The following is a 25,507-nucleotide window of genomic DNA, read 5'->3' as shown; positions in this document are numbered from 1 at the left end:
GTGTTCACACTAATTGACTTCAGGCACCAAACGTGGAGCCTGAGTGCAGAGGACAAGTTTCCTCCACCTCAGTGAGGTTTTGCAGGGGCTGCTCACATCAGTCAGGGTCCACACAGCACCTCTTCCCCTTATTTTTCTTGTTAACGACTGGTTTTTAAGAAGGGAGTTCAGCCGCTCAGCCATTTCAGAGCCACCATTAATTTAATCTTCCTCCTTATTTATTGATGGAGCTCCTTTCCCTCTTGCCTCTCGTGTCCCCATGATGTATGTCTAAAAGCCTTCCCGATGCCTCCGGGAGCAGTCACTCATCCGGCTGCCCTTGCCATCTCCCTGAAAGCCTCCCCTCCTCGGCAAGGCATCCTCCTTCCTGCCGGAAAACTTCGTGCTCCTTCCGACTTCCCCACCGTCTCCCTGTTTTGCCACTGTCATCATCTTGTTTTCCCTCTTTCCATGTAAAAACATCCCTAAGGATGGGAACAGACTGGCACAAAGAGGTGTATCCCCTTCCCCTTGCAGGATTTGGGCTAACAGACGGCAGCTCTGCATCCGTCCTACTTTCTCCTGGACCATCACTCACCCTTTCCTTTGAAAAGTTTGTCCTTCCCAGCACACTGTGCTCTCCACACTCCCCAAACTACCTGTCTGAAATCTAATTCTCTCTGCCTGTATCACACAATTGTAACTGTTGCAGTCATTTAGTATTAATTAGCCTTCCTGTAATTTAGTTCGGTCCTTACGGACCTGGTGTTGGCCCAGATCTGATGCGGGTGGCACAGGCACAGCAGGAGACAGTCCCTGTCCCAAAGCATTTACAGCCTCAGATGAGCCAGAAGGGAAATATCTTTTTTCCCATTATACCAGGAGAGGTAAAGCAAGAAGAGGCTTGTGGGGGAGTTCAAAATCACCTCTAATGGCTGAGCTCCCACACAGAGCCGAGTTCATGGCATTGCTTTTGTTAATCCTCCTTAGGTGAGCTGTCCCAGGTCACAGAGGGGCTGGCAGAGCCCTCCTGCCCACGCACAGGTACAGCATGTCCTGAGCCTCTCACATCAGATGCAGCCTTTTGTTTCTGCTTTGTGAATTTCTGAAATGCCAGGGAGGCTTCAGTTTGCTGAAGTTTTATATTTCTCTCCTGAATCCACTCCCCATCCTGCTGAATTATTTTGTTCCTTCCTAAACAAATTGCCTTTCAGTGAGATGACCTTCTATTAGGCCAAGGTGTCCCGTGGCTGCTCAGAAATCCCAGTAGCAAACTGATAGTTGCTGAATTCCTCTTTGCTGTGCGAAGATAAGCTGTAAGCCAGAGCCAGAGAATATTAATACCTGCTCCAGAAGGAACAGAAGGTTGTTTTTTAGCTGAGTAAAAATGGGTTCAAACATGTGGGGGTGTGACCAGATGGGCTGGGTGTGTAAGGAGCACTCACTCGCTATAGAAACTTAAATATTTTCTTTGAGGAGCAGCAACTACTCATTTAACAAAATAATTCCCTCAGGTTTTTGAATGTAAACAGGAACAAAGAATGGTAAATAATGGTTCAGTTTCTCCCAGCTGTAGGGAAGTGCCTCGGCAGCACTCACAGTCTCGCACGGCACCTCCCCAAGTGAGTGCCTACGGCCAGGAGCCAGCTCTGGGATGTGTGTTCTGGGTGACATTTGATTTCTTCCACGTCTTTGTGAAAGAGATTTCTTTGTGGTGTTGTTTCTATGGGAGATAGATAAGGGGTCCTGCCTGCTCCCTCCTCTCCCCACAGTAGAGCAGACTGGGATGAGCATGGCTCCCACTTCCACACAAGGCATTAGGAGAGCTTCCACTGCATCCCAGTATGAAAGGAATATACATTCAGAACATCAGAAGGTGCTGGGAAAGCCAACTGCTGCTGGCAGATCCTCTCAGCCCCCTGACATGGGCAGTGTCTGGTTCTGGCCTCCTCACGTACAAGGAGGACTCATGGGCCCTTGGATGAATATGAGCAACTAACAGTGGTATAAAATGCCAGTGAATTAAGACTGGGTCTGGCTCCCACAGTGTAAATTAGAAGCCTTTTTTGCTTAGTTAAATAGAGATTCAGTGGAGAAAAGCCACCAGCATAAAGCCCATCACAGTCATCTGCACAGAGACGAGGAGGTGTGTGAAAGATTGCCCTGCAAATACCTTGTGTTTCCTTAGGGTTGGTGGATCCATTTATACCTGTGTAAGGAAGATAAAGTAAACCAGCACCAACCCTAAGCAGTAACCTGAGACTGTCTCTGCAGTAGAGTCAGTGTCACAAAGAAAATTCAGGAAATCTGGCTGGAGCCATCTATCAGTGGTTTATTGCATCGCTGAGGCTGAGCTGGAGCTATAAAACCAGGGAACTCCAGAGTTCATGGCGATGCACCTGGGGAAGTGGGTGATATTCGGACCAGCTGAGCTCCTTTGATGCCCTGTCATTGTTCAACTTGCAAATCAGACTGTCAGTTTGGAAGCCTGACTTTAGACACTAATTTTTAAAAAGACTGGCCTGAATTTCTACCAGAGAAAAAAAAAAAAAAAAAGAAATTGTCTGCCCTGGAAAATAGCCATTCCAAAACAATTTCCCCTAAAATTCTCACTACGGGTGATGAAAATCCACAGCAAAGGAGGGGAAAAAAAGAAACAAGATGAATTAATGCTCTTTTAAAAAACTTTTTACAACTGATTTCTAATGAGGCATGGCCAATGTTGTTGACATGCAATTGGATCAGCTTCAACTCCTGGGACGACTGATGAATGGACAAATTCCAGGGCTGGAGACAAACGCTGCCTTCCTCTCCCACAACTCAGCACTTCTCCCACAGACTACTTAAAGCTCCACCAGAAATGACTCCAGTCTATATTAGTAGTTTAATTAAAAGTTTCCATATGCAGGTCGCCTTTGCTCTCACCGGCCTCTGAATGGGGAAATTAAAAGCACAGCAACAGGGAAAGGCTTTGAGCTGGTTTTATGGGCAGAGCTGTTAACCCACTGCCCTGGCGTTTACAACACACCGACTGTGCCATAACTGGCCTGCAAGACCGAGGCTGTTCCTACATAAAGCAGCCCTCTATATGTTCAGCTGCAAATAAATATATTTATTTTTATCCTAAGATGTTGCAACAAGCTGTAGAAACAAGAGTGGTGTTACTGGCAGGAGCCGCTCTTTTTATTAAAGTCATCTGTGTTTGCAGATCAGATGTCGCTTGTGCTTTAGTGATAGGGCAAGGGGGAACAGTTTTAAACTAAAAGAGGAGAATTTAGATGAGATATTAGGAAGGAATTATTTCCTGTGAGGGTGGGCAGGCCCTGGCACAGGTTGCCCAGGGAAGCTGTGGCTGCCCCATCCCTGGAAGTGTCCAAGGCCAGGTTGGATGGGGCTTGGAGCAACCTGGACTAGTGGAAGGTGTCCCTGCCCATGGCAGGGGGTGTTGGAATCAGAGGGTCTTTAAGGTCCCTTCCAATCCAAACCATTCTGTGATTCTTTTGGAGGAAAAGACTGAATGTTTGACCCATTCACACACAAGGGGGGACCTCACTTCTTTCTAGCCCTGAAGTCCAGAGCTCCACATGCCCATATGGCTATGGGCAGGCACAGCTCCAGCTCCCAGCACTGGAAATGCAGCTCTTGGCCAGAGGTAACTAAAGCCTGAGTTTAGAGCTTGTTCTCCTGAGCCAATCCACCAAAAGTGTGTGGCTGTGCAATGCTCCATTCAGCTCCCTCTAGGAAAAAAAACAAAACAAAACACAACAGGGCTCATTTTAGGCACTGTAACAAAAGCAAGTGAAATGCAAATCTGGCTTCAAAGGAGTGTGGGAAACAGAAAGCTGGTTTACCAGCATCTCAAGGGCTTGGACTGCTCACAAGGGATGTGGGTAGCCCCAGCTCAGGTGTTCTGTGTACCAGGGGGCAACCTGGACTGTATAATCTCCTCCTAGGGCAGTCCTGAACCAGAGACCCACAGGATCAGTCACATCCTTTTGCCCCTTATCTCAGAGACCAGGTAAATACTTTGCACTAAGTGGAACTGGTGCTACTGATGGGATGGAGCTTGCCTGAGCATGCATTATAATGGTCTGCTTGTTGGAGTGCTTTTGTGGGAGAAAAGGGTTCAGATTGTAACCAGGCAGTCGTGGGAACTGAACTTCATCTCCCACGTTCCTGACCTGCTGCAGGGAAATGGGAGATTCCCCATCCTTCACATAGGTTTTAGGGTACGTTAAATTCCTTTTCTAAACAGAAATATTTGAGTTCTGGGAGCGTGGTTGAACCCACGGAGCTTTTGTAGGGCTTTTTTGTAGAGTAACCAATGAACTAGAAGATCAGTTATTCACTGATGTCCACCTGGCCCAGTATTGCATGGGCAGAGGGGTGAGGAGGAGTGAGGGCCCACAACCCTGGGATCCACAGTGGAGCTGCTCAGCTGGTGATTTGTCCCCCAGGCTGGACTGTGAGCTGAGCCCCAGGTGCCGGTGCAGGGCACTGTGGGGACAGCACAGCCCCTACCTCCTCAAGCAGGGGGGTCAAGCCATCTCCTGGGCAAGGGGCTCATTCTTACCTCTCCTCTCCTTACCCCCACCAGGGAAATGCCTTCCCCTTCCACTCCCTGCTCCAAGGCACAGGGCTTTCCACTCTTGCAGTTCTAAACTGTACCAAGACCCCCGTGGCAAACCCTCGAATTAAAAAGCTGTGGCCTCTGCAGCAATCTCAGCGAGCTCAGGTGAGCACCCTTCCCATCAGCACTCTCTCTGCCCTCCTGCCACAGCCCAGGGGTGATGGTGACCTGTGGATGTGGCTGAGCTGGAGCTGATCGTGCCTGTGGCAAGGAGGGCTCCTCTGCTGCCTTCAGCACCCTGCTGATCTCAGCAGCTCCTCTGCTCCAGGCCCGCCTTTGCATGTCAGGACATTTCAGAGCCATAATTTTCTCTGGGAGCAGCTGAAATGTTTGTGTTCTGTTCAGGAACAGGTTGCCAGTGTTCCCCAAGGGGCAGGGATGCACCTCACCGGGATCTCACGCTGTAGCACAAACAGTAGAAGCACAGTGCCACCAAAAGCCTGTCCTGACTCCTGGGCCAGCAGGGAGATGCTGGAAGGAACTTGGAGTTTCCTTTTCTTTGCCTCCCCTCTTTGAGCACTGGAGACAAACAGAGGGGGTGTTCAGAGTTTTCAAGAACAGCAGCCTTGTCCTCATCCCAAACCAGGGGAAGCCAAAACAGATACTCAGGGAAGACCCTCCAGGCTCTCCAAGGGACCACCTTTGACATTGACTTAGGCTGACAGTGGCCACCAAGCCCTCCCTGGGGGTTGCCAGTCTCTCTTCAAACAGATCTGTGCCCACAGTGGCTGTGACACCCAAGGTGACACCTGGGAGAGACAGGGTTTGGTGGGAATACTGATGCCAAGAGTAGAGGAAAACCAGGCTGCTTGTTTCAGCCCATAAGTGGAGATTTAAGATTCCCACAGGCAGCCCATTCGGAAACTCTTGGCTGTAGTCTCTGTAGCACTATCAACCAGGCACCTTTTATAGGCATTTTATTCATTTCAAAAAGTCACCTGGGCGGAAAAAAATTATATATATATAAACATGATATAAAGAGTGAGCACATTACAAATGGGAGCTGGGTCAAAATAAAACCTACTGCAGCGCTTAAAGACTATTCTAAATAGATTCACACAAAGCTTTGCTATTTCATAAAACATTAAAGGATTTAAATGACTTTAAATACATCTGTAGAAATACAGGCCATATTTTATTAAAGGTGTCAGGTCTGTCTAATCTCTCCTGTGTAAGATGTTCATTTTGCAGTAGCAAAGGCACAGAGATCATTAAGTCCATCTCCAGTGCTAGCACAGGCAGCCTTTGCCAGCTACCAAACTCTTCCCTCATTAATATTTTAACATTCGAGGTAATGCTGAGAAACCATCCTTTGTCACAGACACCAGAGAGATTAGTAGTAAATCTTTTCAAAGAGAACTACTGCATCCTTAGTATCTGAGGATTAGAATTTAAAATTGCACTGGTTCCAGTGTGAACTGCAGAGCAAAAATAGCAGTGGAGTGGGACAGGGCCACCGAATGTTCTCATCGCTGGCGAGACTGGGGGGACGGGACTGCTGGCCCACAAATGTTGGTTTGGGGTTTCTTGTGACTCCAAAGGTTTTGGTGCCAGACAGGATGCTGGGCTAGACAGACCCCAGTCTGATCCAACATAGTAACATTTGCACTTCTGGCAAACAGCAAGGTAAAGTCCTGCAGACAGGCAGGGCACAGAGGAGTCCTCAGGACAGATCGGGAACAGGCGCCTTCTGTCATGGATAAATCTGACCTGGTGCCCGCAGAAAAATAAACAGCAAAACCTTCAGCTTTAAAGGCAGATGCAGAAGAAGAAGGGAGTTGTAGTGTAGCGTGAGAGTGTCAAAATCTGGAGGGTATTTCAGAGGTGAAATGATGGAATCAGCACAGCAGGCCCCAGGAGCTGCAGAGGGATGGGCTCTGTTGGCACCACTGGGATGCAACAGGGCATCAACAACAGCACGAGGGCCTGGGGTGGGAGAGGGAGCTGCACAAGCACAGGTCCCAGAAGCATCAGGAGATATTTATGACCAACCACCCCTGTCCTTGTGTTGCAGGGACCAAAAACAATGTGCCACCACGGTGCTGCGAGAGCATCGGGCATTGCCCGGCGCTGCTGCCACTCGCCTGTGGGCACCAGCTCCTCCAAACAGCAGCACTGGCTGCTGTGCACCCCTAATGCACACAGGAAGGAGGATTTGGGGATGAGGAAATAAGCATGTGTGGCTTTCTTTTGCAAAAAATCCAGATCTGAAATGCTTTGGTGTGTGATCTTGTAATGACTTTCCTCCCCACTCGTGTTTTATGACTTCGTTCATTTGCTGCTTGTGAGCTGCAGCTCATGGGCACAGGCTGCTGCCATGGGGGTGTTGGGCAAGGTTTGCTACTGCTCACCCAGGGGGAGGAGGAAGGGGATAACCCCAACCCAAAGCAGTCTGAAAGGTGTCTGAGTGAACCAAAATATGTCAGTGGGGAAGGTGAGCAAGGAAGCTCCGAGACTGCAGCTGAGGGGCTCTAGGAGGGATGTGGAAAAGAGATGTGGAAATACAACCCAGCAGCAACACTGAATAGCAGCAGCACTTTGGAAGTGTGGCTGAGGTCCTGCACGGGCTCTGCACGAGTGAATGGCCCATGGAGGGAGACGGATGCCATTCAGCAGGGCACAGAACTGCTGCTGTGAGACTTAGGGGAGAGTTATGTGGCCTTATTTTCCCAGCCTAGTGGGTCAGCCTGTCAGATGAATCGTTTTATACTGCCCTGAACTGAATGGGATTGGCATTTGGCCACCAATTCAGTGGCAGCCTTGAACTCTGCTTTCTCTTCCTCTTCAGGTGAGGCAGATTTATTCCCAACCTGCCACAGATTTGCAATTCAGTATTTATTTGGAGGATGCCTGGTTCCTTGGGCAGCAATGCTGGGAGCACCAGAGGTTTGCTTTGGATCCCACGCTGATTGCAAAGGAAGGGTTGGTTGTGTCAGATTCCTCCTGGTCACATTTGCTACGTGGAGTTCACAAGAAGTGCCTGTTAGGAGTCAGTGCAAATACCACTGGATTAACAGAGCTAATAGCTGTGTTAATAAATGCCATACAACAAAATAAGAAGGAACATCTACAGCCAGGTCCAAAGCTGTGTCAAAAGTGCATTTGATTACTGAAATCCATTTCTGACTGCAGGTTAACTGGAGACACACTGACCCTCCCACCTCAGAGGTTTGTAGTCTTCCCTAATGAAAGAGCCTAAAAGCCCAACAAGCATCACCCACATCCTTTTTTTTTTTTTCCATGTGATAATGTCAGATGCTTGACCGTGTTCCAAAGCTAACTTTTAATCCACACAGACACTGCTTCCCTGCCTGTGGCTTTTAAATGATCGTGTCGTATCATATTCCCAATCTGACAGCCACGATTTCATCCATCAACATGCAAGAGTGCTAATTCCTTTAGTATCAAAGGTAATTACTGGAATTGCCAAGGTAGGGATGCAACAAACAGCAAATGGACAGAAGGTCTTGGAGTTAGAAACATCACAGAATGGTTGGTTTGGAAGAGACCTTAAAGATCATCCAGTTCCACCCCCTGCCATGGGCAGGGACACTTTCCACTATCCCAGGTTGCTCCAAGCCTGGCCTTGGAAACTTCCAGGGATGGGGCAGCCACAGCTTCTCTGGGCAACCTGTGCCAGGGCCTCCCCACCTTCACAGGGAAGAATTGCTTCCTCACATCCAATTTAAATCTAAAAGACCCATCTTGTTAAATCAATTGGACTCGATGATCCTCATGGGTCTCTTTCAATGCAGAATATTCTAAATTCTGTGAATTTTAACGGGAGTAATATAGAAAGCAGGTTGATTATATCAATACATAATTTGGATTCTGCAGTGATCTCTTTTTCAAAAGGTTAAGTTGAATTGCATAACCTGCTCTGTGACACTGGAATCATCCAAACTGTGTTGTCCTGCAGGCAGTGGAGGGGTTTATTCCGTACCTGTGTTACATTTCCATGTGTTGGCCAGATGCTTTTCTTGGAGCACCAGTGAATCAGTGCTGCTGTGATCTGCTAATTGTTTTGACACCATGGGAGTTGAAAAGCGCTGGTGAACACTTGGCTCCACTGAAATGTGTGTTTTAGTTAAATGACCCCAGGGATGATCAGAGTCAATTTTCCTGCCTGTGTCTGCTGCCCTGGCGCTTGAGGTGGTTCTGGTCAGTGCTAGAGAAAACAAGCCAGTATTTAGTTAGTTCTCTCTGTGCAGCACACAAAGAATAGGAGAGCCTGTTCAAAGCCAGAGGCTCCAGCTCAAGGAGCCACTTAAACACAAGCCCTAATCAGGACAACTCTTGAGTGGATCCCTGCTTATCTGTAAGCACGTGCTTGAGTTTCACTGGTCTGCATGGGGTTCACACCCAGGTTTAAGCGTCAGCACATGCTGAAGTGCCTTTCCAAGATGTTTTCCAGAACCACAACCTAAGTGAGAAAAATGAGTGTGTCATTGAGCCACATTTGAATATATTGCTGCTGCCTTTGCAACCGGGAGGAAATCCTGGCAAACTTCGTTTCCCTGCAGGTCTGATAAATTATTTTCCACTCATCCCTCTGCTCTCTCCTCAGGTACTCAAGGAAGCAGAGGACTTTTGCTGTGGAAGACAACCTCCATTCCCTGCTCCTCCAGGTGTGGGTTGAAGGACAGAAGAATGTTGGCTCTTGAAAAGAATTTGTTTCAGACTCATCCATTAAAATCAGCATGTTGCTACTTCCACAGTTGACTTGTAATGACTCCCAGGAGTTTCTCTCCCAGAAGTGAGGTCAAATGTATTGACTTTTCTTTCTTTCCTCACAGCTTTTCAACACTGGACAAATGATTGTTTTGATAATTAAACTTTCACAAATGGAAGGCACAGTGGTTGCAAGGAAGGGCTCTGTCTCTACCCTCACTTGATGAACTTGCAGCCTGTTGGGGATTAAATATTCTTTGTGAGTGGAAAAGTGTTAATTAGGGATATTTTCAGTTTAAAGAAAAAAAGGGGGAATTAATGAAATTATCCAGCCTGAAGTGCTGCCCTGTTTTGACTCTTGCTGGGCTACTTATTGCAGTAGTCAGAACCAGCTGGTTTTTACACTGAATAAAGGACAACATGGTGGAATTAGTACATGGAAAATTCTTCCACAAGAGAATGAACTGCCCAGGATTCAAATCAAGGGTGAGGTGAATTAACATCAGCCAGAGATACTACAGTAAAGAATATGGAAAACATGGATTTAGAAGGGATGGTTTTTGTGACAGTGGCAATATATATGTCAACAAATTACAGAAGTGCTTTGGAAGGACTTCCCTTCTGGTGCAGCTGTGAAACACCTGGATGCAGCCATGGCAGGCAGAATCCATGCTTGCATCATCATAGCATCCAGGGCTATTTTGCATTGAAGATGAGGTGCAAGAAGTTGCCTTTCTGCTCTCACCTTTGTTACTGTGCCTGGCAGAGCAAGGTTGGGGTCAGCCCAGCACAGGCTCAGGTACTGTGGGTGTGCACTGGGAAGCTGCTCCTCCCACCTGCCTTGTGAGACCAGTGCAGCTCTTTCCAGTTTACAAACCTTGGGGGTTCTCTACATCTGTGTGATCAACAATCCCTGTTCCTGAAGCCCTCGTTGTCCCTGGGAGGGCTCAGCTGGGATGGGGAGCACAGCAGGTCCTTCAGCCGCTTTCAAGTGCCGAGCCAGAAACACCTTCACTCAGCAGCTGCAGGCAGGACTCACCACAGGTTAGGAGCACCCTGGAAAAGCAGCCCAGTTTGCTGAATCCCAGCCCAACCTCCTCAGCTCCTCTCTCTCCCAACACACAGCACATCAGCACGAGCCCTGGCTGTGTCCCCTCTCTGAGATGCCCAATCTCATCCCTTCTTGCACGACAACCACACCTCAGCCACCCTCCATCCAAAGATGTGTGTCAGAGCCCCACAAACCAGGAAATCCCCTCTTCCCTCTCCAGGAGCACTACCTCCTCCTGCAGAGACTTAACCTTTTATAACCCCATCCATCATCCTGATTAGGCCTCTCAAGTGAGGGTTACCTGACCAATCTGACTCGTTTCAACCTCTCCGTCCTGGTAGTGGTGGAAAATCTACTCAACCACAGTTATCCTGAGCCATTTATCAATGCTCTCCTCAGATGGTCTGAAAGCTCAAACTAAAAAAATGCAGACTAAACCCAAGATGCATTCTTTTTTTAAAATTATTTTTTTTTATTAATCTCTAACAGTGACCATAATTAATTATTGGAAGAATTTTCAAAAGTTAAGGTAGATTTTTGCATCGCTGGAATTTTTGAGGTCCAGAAGAGATGCTTTTCCATGCTGTGGTTCAAACAGGAATGAGTCCAGAAAAGTCCTGGATGATCATAATGATCCCTTAATGTCCATGAGACCATGCCAGTATGGACCATGGAGAGGATGTACCTCACTGGATTTGAATCCAGGAGATGGGCTCTGAAGTTGGGAGGTGCTGCTGCAGGAGGCTCCCAGATACAGGGACTCCAGGGGACACGTGGCAGAAGAACGTGTCCTGTTCAGCACTTGGACCTTCATAGCTCCTTTAGGGTATCTCCAGACCCTTGGGACCAGATGGGGTCCTGAAAAGCCCACATGCCAGCAGCAGTGATGCTAATTAGAATTTTTAAATGTGCCAACAAGCCTCTTGTTCTTAGGCCTGTCATTAGTATTTACTGATTTACTTCAGCTCTTTCTTTTCAGGGGGTTAGAGAGGCAAAGCATTTTCTTCCCAGCCCCAAGCAGACCTCCTATCTTGCTTTGCCTCACACATATCCACAGCCTTTGGGTTTCTGGTCCCTAATTTCACCAGGAGCTGGTGAAAGGCTGATGTTATTGCCTGAGAGGAGGAAGAACTGAAACACAGAGCTGCAGGAGGGGATGACTCAGGGGCTGGTTTACCAGTAGGTTCAATAAACACGTGTTTACAGACACCCCTTTCAACCTGTGGGTTTTCTTGGTGTGATGGAAGGTGACACGAAATGAAAGAGTCTCAGTTGCACAGGAAGAGATCCAAGATCTCCTCTGATGCAGGGACAGATTAAAAGAAAGTACCCACATTGTCTGAGCAGGATATCATTTACAGGGAGAGCAGGCTGCTATAAATGAATGAGAACACCTTGTTCTGCATGAATCACACCTCTGTTTCCACTTTGCTCCAGCCCCATGGAAACATTTTTCCTTCAAGCCCTCTTGACACTGTCACCAGCTCTGCAGATTGCTCGTGTTTTGTACACAGGAAAAGTCACTTTTGGAGGAGCAGATAGGTGAAAGCAGAACAGACTTCTCTACACTGAGGAATAAGTTCTCATAAATCTGCCAGGGCACATTCATTTGTCTTGCAGGCTCTCCTCGAGCCCCCCGAATCTGTGCTCATCAAGGTCACATCTGTTTAAACGTGCACAGGGAGGCTGAGCCACTCACTGGGGAAACACTGATTTGTGAATGTGCATTGCAACAGCCTGAGCAATTAATATCATCAAAACATCCCATTCCATGCCATTATTATAAACCTAGGGATATTTGTTTTCATTACAGGACTTCAAAGATGAAAGGGGCAGCAGCAGCTCTAAGGTGCAGCTGCAGGTGGGAGAACCTTCTCTTGACCCATGTGCCTACATGCCCCCAAGTGAAGAGCAGTCTGAGAGCCCATGGCAGGGGCTGATGGATATTTCAGTGAAGCCTGGAGGTCTCTGTTGCTAGTTTTCATCTGAAGCAGAGATGATACAGCCCAGGACAGCTGCTCTTGCATGGACCAAGGACATAGAAACACACCACCATGGAACCTGGGTATGGCTGGGAACCTGATTGCCTTCTCTCTGACTTCATTTTCAAATTGGAGGCAGTGTTACCCCAGCAAAAGATCTGGCTTTGAGATGATAAACAGCCTTCTCAGCCCCTTCACTCTCCTGCAGGGCTGTGAGGAAAGCCATCCCCAAGGATACCTGCACAGATCAACATCTATCCTTTCCCTCTGTGCCCAGAGAAAAATGCTCTGGGCAAAGTAACTCTAATAAATGTAACCCTTTGCTATCCCTGTGCTAAGTATCATCCTGATCTGGTGAATGGTCCAGCACCTCCTTTCATCCTCAAGGCTTGTCTGGCCACCTCTTTCACCCAGCTAAGCAGTATGAGTGCATATGGAAGCAGGAGGAGAGGAAGTGTAGTTAACATTCATTCATTGCTTGTGTACAGGCTGTCAGAACTAATGAAATTTTATAACAGACGGGCAGCCATCAGCTCCTTGGTGTTATTTATCTTTCTCACTCCTGGCTCTACATCCCGGGTAATTCTTCATTCATCTTTAAAAATGCCAAGATGACTAAGCACAGGACCCACCTACCCAGAAAACCAACAACTTGTGTGAATGTGGAGATAATTAATAATCACCTGGCTCGAGTGATGAGTGACTGCCAGGCAAAATATTCTCATTGATTTCCCCCCCAACCCACTTCCTCTCTCCCACTGAGCTTCCCCCAAACTCCAAAAAACATCCATTACTGGGGTGTTCCCCCTCCCCCTTCTGCCATCTCTCCTCAAACTACAGCAGATGTTTGCAGAGACGTTCCTGGGCTGGAGGCACTCGAGGATGGCGCTGTGGGCACGGCCCCCGATTTGCATCACTGATCCTGAAAGGTGCCAGCAAGGCTCGACAGATTCATTTGTAAGAGCTTTGTAGGAGATGCTGCAAACTGATGCAAAACATATGAGTGATGCTGCCTTCATTTGCCACCTGTTAATGGCAGGAGACAGCAGTGGGGGGGGAAGGAGGAAATGTAACTCAGTGCCTTCGCTGAAACAGCTTCCCCTGGTGAAATGGGGATGGGTGCCCATGCTTGGGGTACTGAGCAGGAAATTACTAGAAGGAGAAGTGAAGGCACTCAAAAATAAGCACTTTTGCCTCCAAAAACTTTGTTTTACAGTGATACTCAGCTTTGCTCCAGGGCTGGAATGAAAAGCTGGGATTTGCCAGAGCATTCAGCCCTGTCACACTTCTCCACACTGGTCAACAATCACTTACTTTCAGTTGGCAACAGATCAAACTAACACCGACTATCTGCAAAATTACTCCTTGAAGTATCATCTTTAGGCTTCAGAGCTGAAATGAAGGAGGTTTTTACCTTCCCCCTGAGCTCTGGGTCCAGGCTGCCTGCAGGCTTGGGTCCTGCCCTCCTTATAGAGGGTTCATGTCTAGCCAGCAACACCAGGATTCTTTATTTTACTCCAAGTGGAGATTTCAGCCACTGATTTTGGACCATGTATTCAAACCCAGTCTTATTTAGTCACAAAGAGTGAAGAAAGTTGTGATAAGGCAGCAGAAATGCACTTCTATTTGTAGCTCCTGTACGTGTTTGCCATCGCTCTGGTTTCGCTGCAAAAGGGATTACGATGCTGTGAACGTTCACACGGGTGAAAGAAAATAACCCAAACAGCTGCCTCCACTTAAGCACCAGACTTTTCAGAGGATTTTTGGGAAGGGGAGGAATCTGGGACTTTGGAAACCAAGCCAGCCTGCTTTGAGGTAGCTATGAAAGAGAAAGGAAACACCCCAAAAACACCCTACTGAGGAAAGGTGCTAACTCTGCCTCTGGAGATCATACAAAGATAGGGGAAACTACGAGGAAATGTGCTCAGTATAATGAGATACTGAAAAAACAAACCTGCCTCTGCCTTTCATGCCTGAAAAGCAGTCTCTGTGCTCCTGATAGGCCAGTTAAATGAGAGAGATTAGGATGAAATTTTAAGTGAGAGGGGTAAATCTAGGACTGCACATCTCGTCTCCTCAGAACTGAGGTTGTCTGTGACTCAGCCACACCAGTACAAGGTGGGCTGTAGGACCTCCTTCTCACAGGGCAGGACTAGAGGTTTCCTCTTCACATGTTTTTCTCTCCTTTTTCAAAACCTCCACTGTCTGCTGGGGTTTTTTTCCCATTTTACTGTGGTTTTTGGATCAGGGCAACAACCTGCTGACAGGCTACAAGTAAGAATCTTGAGTAAGCCTTATCTTTAGAGGCCAATTTCAATTAACTTGAACTTGGAAACAAAGTAACAGACTTAATTGCAAATCTCAGCTCCATTTGAGGTCTCCACTCGTGATGTGCAGGTGATGGAGATGCCCCATGCTCTCCATGAATAACCAAATAAATCCCAAAGTCAAACACTGACTGGGCTGTGGAGTCACGGCAACACCTCTGTAATAGTTTAAATGAGATTTTTCTATGGCCTTTGCCTCTTTAGGCAGGCACACCTTTCCTCTTTCTCTCTATTTGTGCTACCAAAAATGGGCCAAACTCCAGGCACCCTGAGCTACCTTCCCAGGGTGCAGTGACCACGCTCACCCTGTGACCAGGGCACCCCTTCCCTGCTTCCCTCATCCTGTTATGCCCTGCCAAGCACTGGGCTGTGGCAGAAAGCCACTGGATCTGGAGTTGGGGCACCTGAGCATCCTCTTGATTTGAAATTTTGCATCATGGTAACTGCTGTGGGAGAGTTGGATGCCTGACAGGCTGACCTGCAGAGAAGGAGGGCTGGAGAAGTGAAAATCCCCAGATAAAAGGACACTTCTATCCCTTCCTCCCTCCACATCTGTGCATGATGGACCTCACGGCTGCAGTCCCACGATTATTATATTCTCTTAGGAACAAATTGCTTCTCCAAAGCAGGTCCTGTTGCAGTGAACTCAAACCAGGATGAAGGAGAAGCAAGAGCCTGACCTTGCTCCAGTGATGGGTGATTTGGGGGAGCCTCAGCCAGCCAGGCAGTCTGGGACGCAGCTGCATCAGGAAGAGGAGAGGGTGAAATAAGTTCCTCTTGAGAGCCAAACATCATTGCCTGTTTGCCTGGTTGTTGCTGTGCTCCTGGGGTTTGTGCCTTTTCTTTTCTAGCTCAGCCCAGACACAGCTTTGCTCTCGGTCGCTGAGGGATTTGGAGTTGGTTGGAAGGTTGCAGTTTGCCTCCCCTCAGCTTCCCCTCTGCTTCCCTTCCACTTCTCCTTCACTTCCCCTCAGCTGCCCCTCAGCTACAAGGGGTTGTTCCTCTGATCCCTCCTGAGCTCAAAGCAGCACCTCAGGTTGGGAAAATGTCAAAGGCCCTTTCTCAGGTTAAAGAAAGCAGGATGTCCCTTCAGAGCTGTCCTGCCCCGAGGCTTCACTGCTTTTTCCCTCTGCTCAGTAAAATAAATTAGAAAATGTGGGAAATCTCTTGAGATTTCTGCCTTTTCCTCCAGCCAACAAAGTGACACAACCAGAGCTAAGACTTCTTCCTTCCCCTGTGACTGAGCTACTGCCTGCTGTCCCAGCTTACAGGGGAAGATGTGCTGGTGCTGTGGAATTCCTCACATCCCAGGGACACTGCAGAGGAAAAAACCACACTAAGAGTAGCCAAAATCAGGCTTGTGCTCCTCCATCACCCCAGTGCTCTGTGGGGCAGGGTGGGGAACACGTGGGACCAGCACTGGGGGCTTTCCTGAGGGCCTGGAGGGAGGATCCCCAAGCTCAGGGCATCTCCCACTGCCCCGACCTGAGCAGGTGTTGTCCCTTCAGACAGGGATGATGAAATCTCAGAGGAAAATAGTACTGACTCCCACTTGAGGATCTAATTTAATGAGCAGCCTCCAATTGACTGGAATGGCTCTGGACTCCATCACAAGCAAGTAATCTGGGTCTGGATCTCATACAAGTGTCTTCAACAGATTTTATTTTGAGTTCTATTTCCAGGAGACACCAGTGAATAAAGAAGGCCACTTTGCCTGTATTTAAGAGCAGTTCAAGTGTTTCTTTCCAGGGTGAAGGTTCAACCAAGTCCCTTTGTCCCTGTGCAGCCCCAGCCCCATCACACCCTGCTGCCTCTCATGCATCAGCAGAGCTCATCCCTTAAACCACAGGGCCCAATAAGGCAACCAGCCAAGAGTCCAGACACCCACCCCACTGCCAGTATCTGCTGTTTTTTCCTGTCTCACCAGCACCTGCTGCCCCCCATTTCACTGCCAGCCCCCCTCTCACACCACTGTCATGGACAGAGTTAATCCCAGGAGGGCACAAGGATGACCAGGACACCCAACCCAAAGGATGGATTTGGAAAGGAAGGACTTTGGTGACTCATCCTAATTGGCCATGTGGACTACACAGCAGATCCTGGTTGCCTGTGCTTCCAAGGTTTAATTTTCTAATTGGAATTTCATGGAAAAGCAGCACCTTTCTGATTAGTCACCCCAGCATGAACACTCTGTCTATACACAGACATCTGCCCTCCGGACTAACCTTTCTAGAAGCTGCATCAACAAAGTAATGCTAATAAAAATATCCATCTGTGCTTAAAGATAAACAAAGCATTAATACACCAAACTGAGGCTTAGATTATATTAGAGTCAGCTTTAATGATATTACACATCTGTTAGGATGGATTTCCCACCCGGGCCATCTCGCTCTTGCCTTTTTTTTTTTTTTTTTAAATATCTTTGTACGAAAAAATGTGAGAGCGTTTCCCTGGGAGCCCTTTGCGTGCGTCACACTTTGCAACCAGCCCTGCTCCGAAAGGCCCTTTCCCTGGGACACCCTGCTGGGACAGGGCTCGGGGATTAGGGTCTGTAACCTAAACATTATTGTACTTTAAAGTAAATGTTCCCCCCACACACACCCCACTCGCTCTACTTGGGTTTCAGAGCCTCTTCAAAGGGCTGTTTTCTTCCCTTCCTTGGCAGCGGGGGAAAAATATTTCAAACCCCAGAAACCAGACACTTTGCTGAGCTCCTGCAGGACTCTGTGTGTGTGTGTGCCTGGGAAAAATGTGGTGCCCAGATCTCCCCCTGGCACTGCCAGGGCTGGGCTTGCTGCAAGGGCTTTCCAGGCTGGCCACGCCAATCCTGGGGGTTTGTTCCTGTGTGATCCCAATGCACAGCACGTGGGAGGCAGAGGAGGGGGGACACGCTTCAGTTCTGACCTCATTTTGTGTAATAGGTCCCTCCCAAAAATGGAGGAAAAGTGATTTGATGTGTTGGCAACCTTATCTTAAGAGATCCTATCAGATCCTCCCAGCAGTTCTTCTAAAAGGGTGGTCTTACCCCGTTATCCATTTGTGGCAAAGCTGTCTGGAAGTTGAAGCCTGGAATTCATGGGATTGGGATATAACCCTGCCTTTCCCCTTTCCTGTGCCTCCTGTCCACACATGTGTAAAACAGGAAGAGCAGCCACTGCCTGTCCTCCAACCCAAAGGGGAGCTCAGCTGGTGAACAATGAATAGTTCCATCCTTGCCAAGCTTTAGATCTGGGGCTGAAAAAACAACCCAGAAGTATCTCTGTCCTACTGCTGGCCCTTTGGACAAACAGCTGCTTATTCATCATCCACAATCCGAGTGCTAATTAGAGACAAATGTCAGACAGAGCCAAACAAGGGGTGAGGGCACCCTGAGCTGTAACAGGTTGCTCTGTGCCTGTCTGGGCAGAGGAGCTGTGTCCCCAGTGGGGTATCCCAGCACCCCTAAAGGCTTTGGGGCAGCTCTCTGCTCCAAAGTAACAAAGCAATAGGACAAGCAACAGCCTCAGGTTTCAGCAGGAGAGGCTTAGATTGGGTGTTAAGAAGAACATCTTCACCACAAGGATTGTCAAGCACTGGAACAGGCTTGTTCCGTGGAAGAAATGGAATCACCATCCCTGGAGGGATTTAAAAGGTGTGTAGATGTGTAGATAACCTGAAGAAACCAGGAATCACAGCACATCTGATATGCTGTGGAGGTACCCCAGGAGCTCACACGTGCCTGCCTGGTTTACCTGCCAGCAGAGGAGTGATTACATGAGCTCAGTTAGGGGTGTGGAGATTTTAGAATTACCTGTTACTGCTCTGCATGAGACAAAGCGCAGCTGCTGAGATACTCAGGGAGCTCTGTGAGTGCACAGAAAGATGGCCTGAAGTATCCATGAGCTCTCCAGGAGGCAAGAGAAAGCAAGGCAGCGAAATCTCCTGTTTCTGCACCGTTCCTGTTAACACAATATCTGATGTTACTTCCCCATCTGGAGAGACGCCACTCACGTATTTCACTTTTAGTGTGAAACGGGTGTCCTGGTGCTGCAGCTCAAAGGCTGCCTTTCAGAGGAGCGCTCCAGAGGGGAGAAGGCATCCCACAGGAAGCGGCAGATTGGAAAACCAGAGCATCCCAGCTAAAAAAACACTGAAACCAGAACACCGGCTTCCATGGCTGAAAATTATATTCCTCTCGTGGAGGAGGAAATGGAGATCCTTTGGCAACATGTGGCTCACTGAAGTTTGTCAGAGTGCTTACAAAGTCACCAACAGTGATTCACGACCAGCTGCTGGTGGGAGAGGCTGGCAGAGCCGTGAGAAGCCTGTTTGGACTGTGATGGGGAGGTGGTGGGGTGCGAGGATGCCACCAAAATGCCTCCTGCCGCCTCAGCAGGGCTCTACTCCACAAGCCCTGTGGGTGCCATGGCAGGAAAGGATTTGAGATAGAGCTGGGTGGGGGGAAAACATGGCCTGAAAGTAGCTCCTACATCATGGTTTTGCAAGGCTGGGCCAGAGAAGCCTCACACAGGGGAGCAGCCACGCCTAGACCTGTATCACCCGGGGGTCCTTCTGCAGCACAGGGAGCAGCGCCCGGCTCTGCAGCTCAGCCTCCTGATGGATTGTTTAACCAGGGAGATTTTTAAAAGCTACATTTCTTCAAAGGATTAATTTGTCTTTTGATGCAGTGAGCACTGACAAATGCTGCTTTCCCTATCACATTCAAACACACACCATTTTAGAAGTTAATAAACCCATTTGCTGCCAAATAACCGGGTTCTTTTTTTCTTTCCAATTTCACTCCGTCAGAATGATAAGAGGTTTAATGTCTTCGTGGCTTCTCCTTCTTCTTTCAGTGGCTAAATCAGGTGTAACTATCACTGCAGGGAGCAGCACTTTCTCCCTCTTACCCAGCCATTATTCCTGGTTCCTCAATGCCATTTCCTCCCCAGCCCATGCTGACGACAACAAACGTGTTGCTGTTTCTATGTGTGGTCTGAAGGACAGTATTTCCACCTTCCATGGCCTCTGGTGAGCTGAGAGGCCAGTTCAAACCATGAGAGTTTGTTTATCTCTCTTGCAGAATGCAGTGTCCTCACAGAGAGGGGACCCTGTGGTGTGGGGAGAGCTCTCCTGCTCCCTGGAACGTGGTAGAGCTTTGGAGGAACATTTCATCACCTGCTGTCCTCTCCTCGCACCAGCAACAAGAGCAGCTCAGGATCTGTGCCCTGTGAGACGTTTCATCTTGTCAAATGCAGTAAGAGAGGTTCTTTGAACAACTTGGGTGCTTCTGCAACACTGGCAATGGCAGAGGAGTAGCACCAAGGGGTGCTGGATATCAGCCTTCAGGAAAATATCACTGAATCATTTAAGCTGGAAAAAAAGATCTCTAAGATCATTGAGTTGAACCACTGACCCAGCACTGCCAAGTCCACCATTAACTCATGTCCCCAAGTGCCACAGTTAAATGTTTTTTTAACTCTTCCGGGGATGGTGATTCCACCACCGCCCTGGGCAGCCTGTGCCAGTGCCTGGCCACCCTTCCAGTGAAGACATTTTCCCTAATTTCCAATCCAAATTTCCCCTGGCACAGCTTGAGGTCATTTCTTCTCGTCCTCTCCTTTGTTCCTTGGGATCAGAGCCTGACCCCCCTCCAGCTCTCCCCTCCTGTCAGGGAGCTGGAGAGAGTTCTCCCTGAGAGAGCTGGAGAAGGTTCTCCCTGAGCCTCTTTTTCTCCAGGCTGAGCCCCCCCCAGCTCCCTCAGCTGCTCTTGGTGCTCCAGACCCTTCAATAACTTTGTTGTCCTTCCACAAACACGCTCCAGCACCTGGAGCAGTCCAGGAAATCCACAGGGCTGGTAGGAAACAGCTCTGGAAATGCTGTGGGTGCTGTGTGTGCTTGTGCCACTGCTCTAAACTCTGTTGTATGAGAAGACTTGGATCTGAAAAGCAAGAGTTTGGAGTAAGAGGATTTTTTCTTTTCAGGCTTCAGAGGAAGGAGATAAAGAACGAACTTAAAATTCATACATCAGTTTAAGGAATTCTTTCACATTTATGCTAGAAAAACATGCAAGCATCATCTAACTCGAAGACTAAGAGACTACTGGGGCCTAAACCACAGATCAGCAAATTCCACAGAAAATTTTCCATTGACTTACTGGGCTTTGCATCAGGCTCTAAGAGTTAAAAAAAAAAATGTGATTAATAAGATGAGTCCAAGGAAAAAAGATACGGTTGGAGGCAGGAAAAGGACTCTGAGCAAGGGCTGTAAAACTTGAGAGCCTTCTCACCACAAATGCTCAGTAACCTTAAACCATAACCTGGCATCTGGATACAGCATCTTCCTGGATAGCAAAATCTCAGCTTCCCAAGTCTAGGATTCCCAGTTTCCCCCTGCCAATTTTGTTCCAGCATGCGCAGCCTTCTCGTTTTTCACCCGGTGCACGTGATGAATCCAGAAGCAGTAAGCTCTTTTTGCATGGTCTGGAGTTTTTTTTTTTCCTCCCAGATTCAGAGTTCTGAAGCCATTTCTGTTGTCTGCTGCAAGATCACAGCCAGGCACTCGGAGCAGCAAGGCGGAGTTGCATCGTAATCAAGATCTGTTCTCTTCGTGTGAATGCATCCATGCTTACACCAGGAGATTTTGACTGTAAAATATACGCTCTTTTTTATCCTTGAACTAATTTTAATCTTTCTTTTTCACTTGTCACTTTGTTGTTCACAAAGCTCGCTTTTTTTTTTTTTTTTTTTTTTTTGCTGAGGGTTTCAGCAGAATGCATTAAAGTGAAGGCAGATAACAAGACCTAATAACCCTCTTTATCGCAAAATAAATAAGTGAAAGAACAACCCTTCCATTTAGGTGTTGCAGATATAATTGAATGTTCCTTTGAAAACTCTTTGATCGCTGTAACTTGTTCAACTTTTTTGCTTTTGTCTCCAATGTAGCTTCTGGTCTTTTCATGTCGGGTGAAAAAGCTCAGTTACTCGGCTCAGCTTTATCTCCATGTGATTAGTGGGGTTTTTCTTTTTAGGGGAGGGGATGGTTTCTCTGTGGGGCTTCATGATGTCAGGTAAACCCTTACCCACTTGAGAGGGGAAGGCTGGCACTGCAGATGAGTGAGGAGGGACATTCTGGCTGCCTCACTGGGGTCACCCTTTCCACTTCCACCGCAGTAGTAGAATAAACCCTCGGTTATTACACAAACCCTGCGTTGCACACGCACAAAGACATAAAAGCACACTTGCCTCCAGGTCTTGGCAGCTTTACCAGGAACTAAATATTTATCCTGGCAACATCAAAGCCTGACAATAAAAAGAATTGCTATAATATAAAATGAATACACGCTTTGTCATCTGGAGGTCGAGGCACTACCAGGAGAGAACAAACCGTGCCCTGCACCTTGGCTTTGGCCACCCTGACACAGTCCAGGGGAAGGGGTAAGAAACTGGGAGCAGATAACTTACTCAATGATCTATTTAAGCAGGTTGTTAAATAAAAAGTCTGTCAAGTCAGCTTAAGATATTTCAAGATTGATTTTTAATTACTGCATTAATCAAGAGCTCTCCAATCTGTCCTAGATAAACTCAAAACCAGAGAAAAACCAGAAATAATGACTGAAAGAGAACAAATCTCTGGTACTCAGGGTTTCCAGCCCAGCCCTATCACACACTGAAGAAAACTGGCTGTTTCCAGCAAGTGTCACTGGAGCCTCTGGGTGTTACTGGGTGCATTTTGGAAATAACCCCCTCACAGCTGAAGTTCATGCCATGCTGCTTTCTGGATTCATTATTTCTTTTACTAATAGCCTAATTTTCCTGCTCTATTCCTTTTTTTATCCTTTTCTCCCCATTTTTTCTTGTGTTCCTCAACATTTTAAAATAAAAATACATGCCCACTTATTTTAAACCTCTCAACAACAATCTGAAAAGTTAGGCTCAGTAAAAATCTCCCAAGTCAGATTATTTGGAGTTTGGAATAAATGGGGCTTGCATATAGATGGCACCCTTCCAGATTCCCATGCATCCTGCACAAACACTGGCATGGAGAGATAAAGCAACTCTGTAAAGTTCACACACAGGGTCCAATTTGGGTGATGACCCAGCATTCTCACACCTTTCACACTACAACCTGAACCCAAGATCACAAACCTCTCTGACAAAAGTTCTGATCTCCACTTCAGTGGTATTTTTAGCAAGTGGTTCAGTGTTCAGGAAGGATCCCTTTCATCCCGGGAACTGGGATGTGATGCTTTCATGGCTCGGTGATGGCTTGCCCATGTTAATCTCCCTTTTGATGAGTAGCTCTGCCCAGGGGATGACAACTTCTTGAAGAGTAAAAATTCGCTTTTGCTCCTTCCTGGAGTAAAACCAAACCTTTCTGATACACCTGCAATGGCAATTGCTGCATTCCAACCACAGAATCACAGGATGGTTCAGTTTGGAAGGCACCTTAAAGCTCGTTTTGTTCTACCCCCTACCATGGGCAGGGACACCTTCCACTAGCCCAGGTTGCTCCAAGCCCCGTCCAACCTGGCCTTGGACACTTCCAGGGATGGGGCAGCCACAGCTTCTCTGGGCAACCCGTGCCAGGGCCTGCCCACCCTCACAGGGGACTGTTTTTTTCTCATATCTGACCTAATTTCCCCCTCTTTCAGTTTGAACTCTCAATTTATATTCTCTCAGATCACTCAAAAATGCAGTTTCCTTAAATGTCCTGCTATCTCAGGACATGGTATTCTGGCTTGAGGCCTTTTTGCTTAAGCCTTTTGCCCACAAAAGAAGTCCTGATGAGTTATGGGGTTTTGAAAACCTGCATAACAAAAACTGAGATGCAATTCACTTACAGGGTTCCTCTTTTTTTGCGTGCTCTCAAGAGGGACAAATCAACAGGAATAATTAACACAAGTGATTGAGTGCCTCGTAGAGTTACAGTATACGGTCAGTCTGACAAATTATATTGTTTGGAGTAAATTTCCCTGGAGCCAGGTTTCGCTTCATTTGTGTGTCAAGCCAAATTTGGGGGTCCTTACTCTAGTTTTTCTCCTAGTTTATACAGGCAGAGAGGGTTTGAGTCAAAACTTGGCAAGGGCCAAGGGAACCTGGCGGAGCCCCGCTGTGTTTCTGTGCTTGCTCAAAGCGTCGCAGAACTATTTTCAAGCCTGAGAGTTTGAAAGCTGGCTGCCAATATTCCAATTTACAAATAGGACTTTTGTTCAGCGGTTCGTGATTTACATGGGATGGATCATGTTTTGTAACACGGCCCCAGTCACATGTGGTACATCTGAAAACACAACCACTTATTTGACAGTTTCCTCCCCGCATTTGTAACGGAGCCAACACTGGCACCGAGTCTTCAATAGCTTTTCTTTCCAGAAATAATCACACACTTTCGCGCAGTGAATGGTATTCCCGAGGCGAGTGCAAAAATGAGGACAGGGAATTTCTCTCTCTGGGACTGGCTGACGTGGGCTTTGGTTTGCTTGTACAGCTCCAGCTTAGAATAGGGGCAGTGGTCTTTGCCTCTTGAATTTTCCAATGCTCTGTTAGTACCTACAGGGTGAGATCCGGGCACATCGTGGAAGTGGAGGCTGTCACAGAAAGGACATTTCTGATCAGCCCACCCTGAACACCCGCACCCCCACCTCCCTTCTGCACATCACCAGGTGAATGCTGTGGTCAGTGTAACACCTCCCTGCTCCCAGGAGGGCACCCAGCAGCAGTTTTTGCACTGTATCCACCAGTTTTAGAAATAAAACAGGTTTTTTTTTTCTTAACCACCACTTCAGCCTTGACAGTGGTTCCTCCTCTGTGGGTTTTGCACATGAAGGCATGAAGGGAACAGAGATAGCAAAGCAATCCTACAGGAGCAGCCAATATTGCTACGGAAGGAGAGACAAGTTGGGATGGTGGGGAGGAGAACCCAAGATTATTCAACTCTATTATTGCTAATTTACCTCCTGATTTCATGGCTGCACTTGTCTTTGCAGTGACACTCCCTCCCCAGGTTTGTAAGGACCACACTGGTGGAGCCAAGAGCTTGTTCACGGTTTCTGCAGCATCACTGACACAAACAGGGGCCAGACTCCAGAAAGCAGAAATGTGGCTGATTTGTGCCACCCTCAGTTGCTTCTTCTCAAAAGGAGAACACAGTAAGTGCCATTAAACACAGCCTGCCAGAAAAGCAGATGCCTCCAGGCAGCTGCCAGACTTGTGTGTCTCATTAGAACAATCTCCAAAATCTCCCTCAGCCCCAACTCGTGTCCCTTGAAGACAAACAACAGCCCCATGAGTTGAGGCCTCTTCCTGGAGAGGTTGATGGGCCTCAAGGACATCATCTTGGTCTGCTCAGCTTTTAAAACAACCACAAAAAATGCTCCTGTCACTGCAGAGCACACAGAATAACTGAGGTGGCATCAGGGAATGGAGTTGGGAGTGTGACTGAGGGCTGGTCTGACTGTGGCCAGCTCACCCTGCAAGTATGTAATTTTTTTTGCTGAAGGGAATGAACTACCAGAATTCTGCCTCAAAATATTCCACTAATTCTGCATCTTCTTCCTGGGTCTTGCAGAGCATGGAGGAGCAACCTGGCTTTGGGGAGAAACCCAGGGGGTTTCTGCCTTCAGAGGGGAATTTGCAAAGCAACTTTCCTGCAGCAAGATGGCACAGCTCGGGGAATTCTACTCAGTTATTCCCTCATAGCTGCACAAATATCACATGAATTCAGAGAAAGGGATTTAAAAAACAAAACAAATCATTCCAGGCCTCATTTCAGCAGTCACTCCTTTGCATAAACAACTGCCACATATATTAGCTGTCCGAATGGCTCTGAAATCTCAGCTTTACACACCTGCCACGGCCTTGATTTACTACGTAACAAAACTCCAGATGTG

This window comes from Myiozetetes cayanensis, unplaced genomic scaffold, assembly GCF_022539395.1.
Source record: "Myiozetetes cayanensis isolate MyiCay16 unplaced genomic scaffold, myiCay2020 scf22, whole genome shotgun sequence".
Classification (NCBI taxonomy): domain Eukaryota; kingdom Metazoa; phylum Chordata; class Aves; order Passeriformes; family Tyrannidae; genus Myiozetetes; species Myiozetetes cayanensis.
Note: the sequence above shows the minus strand (reverse complement) of the source record.